Source organism: Dasypus novemcinctus, chromosome 28, assembly GCF_030445035.2.
Source record: "Dasypus novemcinctus isolate mDasNov1 chromosome 28, mDasNov1.1.hap2, whole genome shotgun sequence".
NCBI lineage: Eukaryota > Metazoa > Chordata > Mammalia > Cingulata > Dasypodidae > Dasypus > Dasypus novemcinctus.
Window position 1 is genome coordinate 31,716,746 of NC_080700.1, and position 12,112 is coordinate 31,728,857.

At 36.9% G+C, this 12,112-nt stretch overlaps 1 protein-coding gene across 3 annotated transcripts in view; it reads right to left on the bottom strand.

Annotated features, from left to right (window-relative positions):
* The window catches only part of WDR27 (WD repeat domain 27), a 397,567-nt gene that overhangs the window by 194,809 nt on the left and 190,646 nt on the right, over positions 1-12,112 (bottom strand). The gene's annotated exons all lie outside the window — the stretch shown is intronic.

The following is a 12,112-nucleotide window of genomic DNA, read 5'->3' on the forward strand; positions in this document are numbered from 1 at the left end:
TAACTGAATGCTACTGCTTCTCAGCAGTTTCAGTGGCTAGACCTAGGAAATAATGGTCTTTTTATTCATGCACCAATTTCACTCTGTATTAATTTGAGAGGTTTTATAATGTTTTAACGACTGGTTTAGCAAGTTACCCCCATAATCATGTTTCCCCCGACAGGGCATCCTAATAATTATTACTTGTTTATTCTTCCAAATGCATTTATAATCAAATTGCCTAGCTACAGAAAAATCTATTGGTATTTTCGTTGGAACAGTGTTAAACTTACAAATTACTTACAGAAAACTGACTACAAGAATGAAATTTCTTATCCAAGTACAATTTAAGGCTTTGCATTTGTTCAAGTATACGTGTGGTGGGTGGGTGGGAGATGGAATCATTTTCTTCATATAGGATTTGCACAGTTCTTAGTAAGTTTATGCTTATTTTGGCCTTTTTGAGACTAGTTTAAATGGGATCTCTCTTCCATTACATCTTCTAATAGGACATGGCTATATATATAGACTACTGAATTCCATATGCTAATTTAAATCTACTTTTAATATTTTTCTAAATTATTCTATTGTTCATAATAGCCATCAACTCTTTTGGGTTTTCCAGATATGAAATCATCATATACTCAAAGAAAAAAAAAGAAATATTTAAGTGTTCCTTTGCAATTATAGCATCGCTAATCAAGTTCTCTTGCCTAATTTCATAGGTAAATATCTCCAATACCCTATAAAATATTAACGGAATTAGTGGGCATTCTTGCTTAATTCCTGTAACAGTTTGAGAATATTTATGAATCCCAAAAGGAGAAAGATTATGTTTGTAAAATAATTCTTCTTCTGGGTGTGATACCCTTTGATTATATTGGATTCATTTGAGAGACCCTTAATTAAATTACCTGTTAAGATTAGGGCTTTCATTCAACCACATCAGTAAGGCGTGACTCAGGATCTATTTGGATTATATGTACCCACATATTTTATGTTCCCTTTTCTCTCTTTTCTTGCCTTCTTTTGAATAAATCATATGAACTTTTTATTATTCTTCCCCACCATTAACTTTTCATTTATATCTTCTTTTATCATTCACATACTGGTAAGGTCTAATGATTTAACCTAAGGATTTACAAAATAAATTTTTCACTTATTAGTCTAATATAAATTATTACTCTTACTATTTTGTCCAATGATTCCAGGTCTTTGGAATATTATAACTTATTTTAACTTCTCCTGTAGTTTATGAAATTTTGCTATGCAATTTGTATTTTAACCCCACAAGATATTATTATTAAAAATATTTGCTCGGGATACATACATATAAACCATTTCTGGCACTACTCCTAGTTTTCTACATTTCTGTGTTTCTATCTGGGATACATTCCTTCTACATAAAGAATTCACTTTAATAATTTTTTTATGTTATTTTCCCTGGGGATGGAAATTATGTTAATTTAGCACTTTAAAGATGACATTCAGATACAGGCCATATTAAGTTTCATCAAAATGTATAGAAGCGTAAGGTCCAAAATGTAAACCATAATGTAAACCATGGGTCATGGTTGGTAACTATGGTTTAATACTTGTCTATCAGTTGTAACAAATGTATCATCCACATGTAAAAAGATCATTAACAGGAAAGGGGGAAAGGGGGAGGACATTGGGTATATGGAAGTCCACTATATTCTGTATGTGACTTTGCTGTGACCTAAAACTATTTTGAAGACAAAATAAAAAAAGTAAGACTTTGGGGGAATGCATGGAAGAAAATGTGACTGTATATACAGGACAACAGATCTTACAGTGATGAAAGGCAAAATGTAAAAAAAATTATTTTTTTATTATCCCCCAATTTTTTATTTTTATTTAATTTTTTTGTATTTTATTTCTTATTTTTAAAACTATCATTATTTAATTTTCTTATTAATTGTGTTTGGGTATTTTATTGGTTTCAGTTTTGAAGAAGTTTTGGATCACAGAAGGGTTACAACTGAGACAGGGCAGGCCCATTTGTGTGGAGTATCAGTGATGAGGGATACATGGGAGGTTCACCTGGGCATACATATAAGGCATATAAATGTGTTCAAATGTTCATGGGGCATTATGAAGGTGGAGATTCTCACAATAACCAAAAGAATATTGAGTTCCCATCCTGGGGAGCTCTGCCACATTCTCTAATAGAACAAGAATCTACCAAGTACAGAAGCAATGGCTAGTGAAGAAGGATGACCCAATGACAGACCCTTGATATGGATGACTGTGCTTATGAACCTTTACTCTTGAAATTGAAACTTAGCTTAGTATTATAGGGTGCCTAAGAGTTACCTCCTGAGAGCCTCCTTGTTGCTCAAATGTGGCCTCTCTCTAAGGTGAGCTCAGCATATAAATGCAATAACTTCCCCCCAGCATCAGACATGACCCCAGATGAGCCTCCCTACCACCAAGGGATTACTACCAAGCACCAACTAGCAATGCAACCAGAAAAAGACCTTGACCAAAAGGGGGAAAAGGTAAAGACAAATGAGTTTATGTGACTAAAAGGCTTCAAAGTGAGTCAGGAGGTTATTCCAGAGGTTATACTTACACACATCTCAGCAGGATGTCATTGACCGGCAAACTGGATGCTACCCCAAACCATCAGGCTCCTGAGAGCTCTAGAGACACCCAGGCACTATGGTCAGGGTAAATAGCTCAGGAGTTTGGTGCCTTGCCAGTGGGCCGTACTTTGGAGTTTGTACTCCCCAGTGTGACAGAATTGGACTCAGTTGTGGTTTCCCTACATATGGCTTTTCTATCCCTTTTATTTGAACCTATAGTTGGTGCTGGAGTTGGTAGGCATATGGTGTATGTCCAAAAGACTTGAATCTTTGGGCTGTCCATGTGCCAGCTGGGCCCTGAGCCTCAACATAGTGGCAACACCTACTCTCCAGTTCATTGGACTCACCCAGGACAATTAACAAGGAGGTGAGGATGGACAACCACCATAGCAAGGAACCAAGACAGTCTACAATTGCAAAGAAGAGAGTCCCATCTATCAGCTGTATGGAACTGAAGTCCCCTCTCAATTAGAGGTGGAATGAGCATCACCATTCCAGAATCATCAGGTTTGGGGAATGAACTATGGACTAGAGTGGACTTACTGGTATTCTACTATAGACTTACTGGGATTTTAGCAATGGAAGAACTTATATCATTGATGAGGAGGCAGTAGCCACTGGAGGTTCTGAGGTAAGGAAGAGGGAAAACAGGTGTAATACAGGGGCATTTTGGGGACTTTGGAATTGTCCTGAATGACATTACAATAACAGATACAGGCCAATATATGTCTTGCCATAACCTACAGAATTATATGGACAGAGTGTAAACTACAATGTAAACTATAATCCATGCTTAGTGACAATGCTCCAAAATGTGCTCAACAATTGCAATGAATATACTACACTAATGAAGGATGTTGTTAATGTGGGTAAATGTGGGTGGTATGGGGAGTGGGGCATATGTGACTCCCCTATAACTTTTATGTAACACTTATGGAATCTAAATTTTTTTTTAGTTAAAACTTAAAAAAAAATAAAGATGACATTCAGTTGTCTACTAACACCAAAGTTTCTACTGAGAAGAGATATAACAGTGTATCTATAAACAATGAGTCTTTTGTTCTCTGGTTGCTATAATATTATCCCTTTTTCTTTTATTTTCAGGGGATTGACTATACGTCTGTATGGGAGACTTTCCTTGTGTTTCTACTCCTAGGGTTTGATAGAATATTTATATCTGTAGTTTAATTTTTTTCATCTGTTTTTGGAAATACTGCTCACCATCTCTTCAACTCTTCTGTCTCATTTTCTAATGCTTTTCTCCTAGAACTACACATTTGACAGACCATTGTGCTATATCCCATATAGCTCTAGTGTTCTTTTCAGTATTCTCTATCCTGTTTTTCTCTGAGTGTGTCAGATTGAATATTTTCTATTTACTAATCTTCAAATATACCAATTCTGTACTTTGTTTGTCTAATTTGCTGTTCAACACATCTGGTGGGTTCTCAATTTCAATTATTGTATTTTTCAGTTCCAGAATTTTCATTTAGTTTTCTTAAACAAATTTCAATTATGTGGATAGGTGAAGAGCTTACTGGGGAAGATGACAGTAGTGAGCTACAGTCCTTCCACCAAAGCAGCTATTAATCAGACAGGAACTGTCTGAAACAACTATTTGGGGGTCTAGAGGTGAGAGAAACACTGTACAGCATCCAGGGAAGAGCATAAGGAAGAGACTCATAAACTTCAGTAAAAAACAGTGAGAAACTCACCCCACATCACAGCTGTCAGTGCCCATACTCCATTCTCATGGTGGGTCACCTTTGGGACCAATCCTTGGCTAGTTGTGGCTAACAGAAAGGAATGTAAAAATCCTCTTCAGCAAGAACAGGGGTAGGTAGGCATGACTGAGCACTGATCAGGGATTTTAATAAGCACATTCAGATTGCTGAGTCCCTGCTCTGAGCTAGTTTCAACCTATCCCAGACAAAGGCAGTGGCAGCCACTGTTTCAATCCCACCCTGGACAGGGGCTGAGGCAGGGTAGATTTAAAGACATAGTGCCTCTTCAGAGTGCCAGGGAACAGTTTGCTGAAGAGAGGATCTTCCCCCAAGAATGGGGAGGAGCACAGTCAAGTACTGAAAGCTTTTGATTAGTGACTTCAGATCAATGGGTCCTGGCTCTCAGGTACTGTTTCAACATGCCCCAGACAAAGGTTCAACCCTGAAATGAACAGAGACAAAGGCAGTGGAGATGTAAAGACACAGTGCCTCCTCGGGGCAGTGGGGAACAGTTTGCTGAAGGGTGGACCAGGAAAGCACAGCTTTGTGGAGGCAGCAGGGAGACTTTTGGATCCCTACTGATCACCTCTTTAGGGGACTTTTTTTTTTTGAGGTACCAGGACCAGGAATTGAACTCAGGACTTTGTATGTGGGAACTGGCACTCAACCACTGGGCTCACCTCTTGAGGACAATCTGAAGCCAGTCTGCATCCCCTTCATGGGTCTCTGGCCCTATTTTGTCTGGGAAATACTGAATTGGGAAATTCTTCTCCAGGGTGACACTCCTCACAGAATTTTCCCTCCAGGCAAAAGCAGATGGAATGTTAAAAATAAATAAATAAATAAAAATAAAAAAACAACCATAGAGGCAAAATAAAATCAAACAGAACAGATCAAGACTACCACAGAGGGAAGAGAGGAAAGGAAGTTCTCTCCTGGAGTTAAAACAATTGCACTGTGAAACTGGAATGAAAAATGATTTTACTATCTTGATTTGCTTGCACTTCCATTTATCCAGAGGATTACAAAGAAGGAACAGAGGTTAACTGAAGTAGGCTGACATACCAATGATTCTTTGCAGTCCTGATAAAAATCCCTGCCCTAGCCCCAGAAGAAGAGTTGTAACAAAGAAATCAGGCTGACACCAGCAAAACATACTGATCTTCACTGGATGACCACAAATTTACACCAATATTCTGCTTGCTATTTAATGAACTGGGCCTCAAGGACACCCTGCCCAGAGAGTGTACAGCCCCCTTAGTCCACATAGTTCACATCTTCCTTGTATCTTACAGAGCACATGTACTAACCATAATTCAAGTCCCCTTCGTCCCTCCCCATTTCCCCACACCTTCCCTTTGCTTCAAGCAGCTATATAAGCTGCTCCCCAACCCCCACTCACCCCTTTGAGTGGAAACCTCTTTTGTTACATCTCCTGCATTCATGCAATTTTAGCTCAATAAACTTGAATTGTGTCCCCTTTTTTAAGTCTATTTATTTTATTATCAGCACAACAGTACAAAAATTGCAAACTAAAAAATCTTATCATATAACTAGGGCAAGAATCAGATAAAGAGTAACTGAAAAAATTTGATTAGTTTAAAAAAATGGGTTATTATAAAGTACTAGAATAATTATCAAAGTGTCACTTAGAATAAAGTCAAACTTTCAAAGAAGAGCCTTAACGCAAAGCTAACCAGTAATAAAACCCTAAGCAATATTCTCTAGTTCAATGGACTTGCCCAGGACAAGAAAAGGATAATGATGGCAGAGCCATCCAAAAAAAAAACAGAAAATATCAACAACTGCAAACAAGACAGTGCCATCCATCTGCCCCATGGCATCTAAGTCCCCTCTCAATCAGAAACAGAGTGAGCATCACCATCCCAAATGGAATTGAACTGATAATTCAGAAACAGACCCTCATATATATGGTTAAACTACCTTGAAAAGGTGCCAAATCCACTAAAGTGGGAAAAAATAGTCTCTTCAACAAATGATCCTGGGAGAATTGGATATCCATATCCAAAAGAATGAAAGAGGAACCCTATCTCACACCCTATTAAAAAAATTAATGAAAAATGGATCAAAGACCTAAACATAAAATCCAGGACTATAAAACCCCTACAAGAAAATGTAGGGCATCTTCAAGACGTGTGGTGGGCAATGGTTTCTTAGACATTATACCCAAAGCACAAGCAATGAAAGAAAAAAATAGATAAATGGAACCTCCTTAAAATTAAAAACTTTTGTGCATCAAAGGACTTTGTCAAGAAAGTGAAAAGACAACCTACACAATGGGAGAAAATATTTGGAAGCCACATATCTGGTGTTTAAATATCCAGAATATATAAAGAAATCCTACAACTCAACAATAAAAAGACAATCCAATTTTTAAAAAAGGGTGAAAGACTTGAAGAGACATTTCCCCAAAGAGGAAATGTAAATGGATAAAAAGTACATAATACGATGTTCAACATCACTAGCTCTTAGGGAAATTCAAAGCAAAACCACAATGAGATATCATTTCAATCTACTAGAATGTCCACTATTAAAAAAAAGAAACAGAAAACTCTAAGTTTTGGAGAAATTTTGGAGAAATAGGAACACTCATTCATTGCTGGTGGGAATGTAAAATGGCCCAGTTTGACAGTTCCTAAGGAGGCTTAAGTATAGAACTATGGGATTACCATATTGATGTGGGCTATGGGTGGAAGGCTCTTTGTCTCTTCAGAGATAACCTAAGCTGAAGGCTGTTGGTGTGGAACGGTAAGAGGCTGCAGTCCTGCCCTTAGGTAGACAATGGCAACAGGCTCCAGTCCCAGGAAACAGTTTAACAATGCAAGGGCTATAAACTTTAAGTATTTAGGGGAAATGCAAAAAGTAAATATGCTAAAAGCTTATCTAGAATATCTGGAGTCCATGCTAAAAGCTTACCTAAGCTGTGGAAGATATATATATGCTAATTGAAGCCTATTGAGAACTGAAACAAAGGGACCATTTGGCCTTTCCTCTCTGTATAAAAGACGTTTGAAAATCTTGTTCGGGGCTCGGGATTCAAACAGAAGTTCCCGAGTCTGGCCGGCCGTCAATAAACCATTTTTCCTTCTAAAAATCATTCCTGAGTCCTGGCCTCTCTATACTCAAATAATTGAATTTCTCTCAAATTCTACAACATTTTTGGCGACCCAGATGGGACAACAAAGGAAGGCCAGAGACGGTAGCATTTTGCTGCCCCTTCCAAATCCCCGAGGAAGCCGGGAGGACTTGGGTGAACCCCAAATCTGGGCACCCCTAGATTAAATTTAATCCAGAAAAGATGTGGGCTCCACCAGAATCTTCCCGACAAAAATCGAGGGCAATGGAAGGTCTGAAGAGAAAGATTCTGGGAACGAAAAAGAACTCCGAACTTGGAAGAAGGTAAGACTCCCCGGGTGAGCACAGTCTGGAAGGCCCTAGCTTTAATTGCTAGGAAGGGGAGGCTGATCACCTCCCGAGAGAACCCTAGTAGCCCCAGAAGGCTGAGGGGAAGCCATTCTCTCTAGGCTTGGGAAAAGGAGAAAAACCGGGGAAAAGCCCTGGTGTTTTGGGTTTGTCTAACTGCATGTTAGAATCTGGTACTGGTCTTATATCCACTAAAGGAGTGGAGTCTCGATTTTAATAGGAAGGGCTATTTATAGGTTCAAGTCCTAATGTCCTGGAAATTGGTCTAGATTAAGGAAAACAAAACTTGGTTACAGGAAAATGGATCAGCTTTTCTGGTGGAGCTTGGTCTGGGTGTAAAGCTTAAACAGTGGAAAAGTCTAGCTGAAATCTTTTGTTATGGTGCTAATTTGTGAATGAATTCACTTTATACCAAATGTTAAGTGTTCTGAGGTTTGTGATGGCTGTGGGGGCAGCCATGGTGAAAATAAATATATAAACTTGTGGGTCAGATTAGTGACCTTTGTGCTTCTGTCTGTGTCAGCTCAATGCTAGTGTTGGAGTTGTGTCCTTATGTAAAGTAGAATTACAGCTGAGCTGGAGCCCTCCCTTGCCATTGGCAAGGGGGTGAAATGATTCTGGGGCAAAAGCTGAGGAGTCTGGATGTTTGCGGAGTCTAGATGTTTGTGCATGCTCTGCTGTCTTGTCTCTGGTCTGGCCCTTTGCCGGGGCTTGGAGGCCATCTGTGTCCGCGCCAAGCACCCAAGTTTGTTGGGAATGTCCCAGTCAGGGTGGCTGGGTTCCTGGGAGAGTTGCCAAATTTGAGTAGGTTCTGTCTGCCCATTTTGGCTGAAAGCTGGAAAGGGGGGAGTGGCTTGCCCCTTTCCAGTGAGTCCACCCTTCTATTCATAAGCCGCATTCCTGTTTGTTGTGCACCCGACTGCCTGGAAGCGGGGGAAGTGAAGGGGGTGAAAAGCAGAATCAGAATAAATGCAGTAAAGTTCCCTCCTTAGGGTGTCAAAGCCAAAATACCTTTGTTTTCTGCCCAGGTTCTTAGAAGGTATTGTAGTAACTTTAAGTAAGAGAATGTGTTCTGTGAAGGTAAAATTTGTCTTAAGGGTATTAATAATTATAAAAGTTTTACAAAGCATTGTTTAAGGTATTTAAATGGCTAATTGCAGAAAGTCATTATTTAACAAAACTGAATTGATAATAATAATAATAAAAGGCAATTTTATAACAAACTTATTTGGCAGCCAATCTCCCCTGCCAACTTGCTTCCAAAAAAACTGTTTCTGGTATTACATGCTACTAACTAAATATTTAAAGTGAAGAAAAGTTCATTATTTTAACAAGCTTGTTTAGTATTAATGGCAATTATATGTTGTAAGAAGTTTGCCTGGTAACTTAGTATGTGGGATATATGGAGTGTGTTTTTATTGTTAAGGAAACAGAAGATGATTTTGTCCTAAGATAAAATGATTATTGGAAAGAGTAGAGTGTGGGACAGAACCTGAATGAATACTGAAAGTGTAGAAGGTTTGTGGAAGGAAAATTTTTATGATTAAAATTGAGTAAGATCAATATACAAAGAAAATCTTTTATCAATAGCTTCTTGTGCTTTAACCTCATCATTTCCTCAGTGTTTAAAGAAGAGTCTTACCTCTTTTAAAAGAACATTTATGTTCTAGAAATCAAATCCTGAAAAGTAGCTTTTTATTTCAAACTAACTGCAAGAGATTTATTCTTTTACTTTAAAGGAAAAATTTAAGTAATGGTTAAGTTCATTTAATATGTTATAAGTCAAATGAAAGGTATTTAAAGGTGTTATAAAATTAATAGGTTTTTTAAAAAAATTAATAAAAACTGTAACTAAGAGTTAAAATCACTTATAAATGCATTTATATTATAAAACAGTGGAAAGACAATAACTGAAATTATAGCTGGGTGAATTTAGCCTGAAACTATTATTTAAGTGTAAATTCTAAACTAACCTTTCCTTTGTTTATGGTTACTTCAAGCCTAACCTCACCCTTTGCCTTTGCCTATGGTTATTTCATAATTGAGAAAAGCTGGGACATCACTGTCTCCTCTCCTGGTATTAGTAACCCTTTCTCTCATGAATTCAAGTGTAACCTAAATAAATGGCTGCCTGATGGAATAAGGTTAAATGACCACTGGAGTTTTAATATCTCCAAAATCAAAAAGGGGGTGGAGGGGGAGAAGTCTCCTGCCTTGACGGTCAGTGTTCCTAAGAGTGGCAATTCATGAGAGAAAGCAGTCTGTCTCCCTGAGGCTTCAAATAGCCTCAGTAAATATATATAAAATTAATCTTGTTGCTTATCCAAAATTCTGCTAATTTCAAGGTAAAATATAAAGTTCTAAAACAAAATGGTGCTAAGGCATTGAGAACATTTTGGTTATTACAGTCCATTAAGTAAGAAGGAAAATTCTTGTGGTAAACTGCATGGTCATAGTGCAAATTAAGAAGAGTTTCAAGAGTCTTTGAAATGTTTGCAGTCACACTTGTTTTGTAAAGATTAGAAGTTTAAAGTAATTAAAGTTATGTTTTTGTCTCAAACTATTTATATCTGCCTATTTGCTCAAATTGTTGAGGTTAAATATGCAGTTATATAAGTAATATGTATTTCTGGACCCCTAATTAATTAAGCTAAACAGTATATAAAATAATGCAAATTATAAGTAATATCAATGAGTTTTGTTTGTGTCTAACTCTTTGTGTCTGACCATTTTTAAAAAATGCTCAATGTATGTCTTCATACATCAGGAAAATATCAAATTAACAAATAAAAATTCTTAAAAGAGGTCTATTCAAATTGTTAAAAATTAAATATGCAGTTATATTTATAAATATTCTTAAAGCCCAAATTAAACTAAGCAGGATGAAAAAGTCATAGAAATCTGATTATGGAAACAATTGGGAAAGGGCCTCCTCTTTGCAAGAGCTTTTAAGGCAAGACTAGGTGTGGCAGATTAAACCTATCTACTAGGCTAGGGAATTAAGAATCAGTTTGCCTGGTAATTTCCCAGTTTAAACCTTTGTCAGCCATAAAATGCAAAAAAAAAAACAAACAAAGATTAGGTTAATTTTCACATAAGAAAAATGCTGATGTAACCTGGTGGCCTGCTGCCTCAGTCTCCCACTCCCGGGTTGGACAGCAGTGGAGGAGACCAGTTTAGGCCAGTCCTATGGGCAGTGGAAGGATGCCCAAGAAGGAGCTAACTAAGTTGGTGCCATTTCAGCACTAAATTCTATTCCTTATTGGACAAAGGGGAGCAGGTAAAAACTAAAATGGTTGGAATGTGATAGAAGAAGCAGTTAAATCAAACTTTTCCGTGGGAAAGTTAAATCTCAGATAAGCTGTAACTTCTGAAGTATCCAATCTATGGAAAAACAGAGGAAGAGCTTGCATGCTAGGCTTAGGGGTATAAATTGTGTCATTTTTCTTTGTTCGTGGCACCAGCCATATCTGGCTCTGCACCCCTTCTTGCAAGATTGAGAATAAATTATTTTCTTCTCCACAATCTGGTGAGCCTTATTTTCTTCCAGAAGATTTCTTTCCAACAAAATAAAGGTAATTAGTGGCTCTATTAACAAATTTCAGTAAGTAAAGTCCATAAAAACTATGGAGAGATCTTTCCTGGGTTATGATTTAAAAAATTAAGTAATTGTGTAATGTGTTTTAAAACCTGGTAGTCAGTATGCTTTTAAATTAATAATTTTCATAACTTAAAGAAAAGACGTTTTTAGCTTCCTGTAAGGGAAAAAGAGAACATTCCTTGCATAAACTATTATGGTTTCAATTTTATTTAACTTAAATCTCCCATAGTTAATTTATAAACTAAATTAACTTTATGTACGAAATCTTTAGAGTAATGAAAATTGTAAGTTCACATTAGTGAAATTAGGCTAAAGGAAAAAGATTGTAGATATGCTCTCTTAAATAAAGAGTGAATTTCTTTCATTGGTAATTGTAATTTAGTAAGTTTATTTAAACATGAGGTGGCTAGTCAATGTGGTTATAGTCAATTATAAAGAGTTTGTAAAACATCTTCCAAACTGAAAATGTTTAAATAGTTCTAGTTGTAGAAGTCATTGTTAACTAAAAGAACTTAGATTGGTATTGGTAGCAGAAATAACTTCATGATAATAAACCTGTCTGAAGGCCACTGCAAAGTACACATTTAAGTAAATGGTAATAAAAAGTTGTCTTGATTCTATTGGAAATATTCTGTTTTCATTCTAACAATGAAAAATAATATTTTTCCTCTATTACTAAAGTAAAGTACCTACTGTTATCTTCATAGTAAAATTGTGTAAGTAAACAGTCATTTGATATATGTGTTGCATTAAGT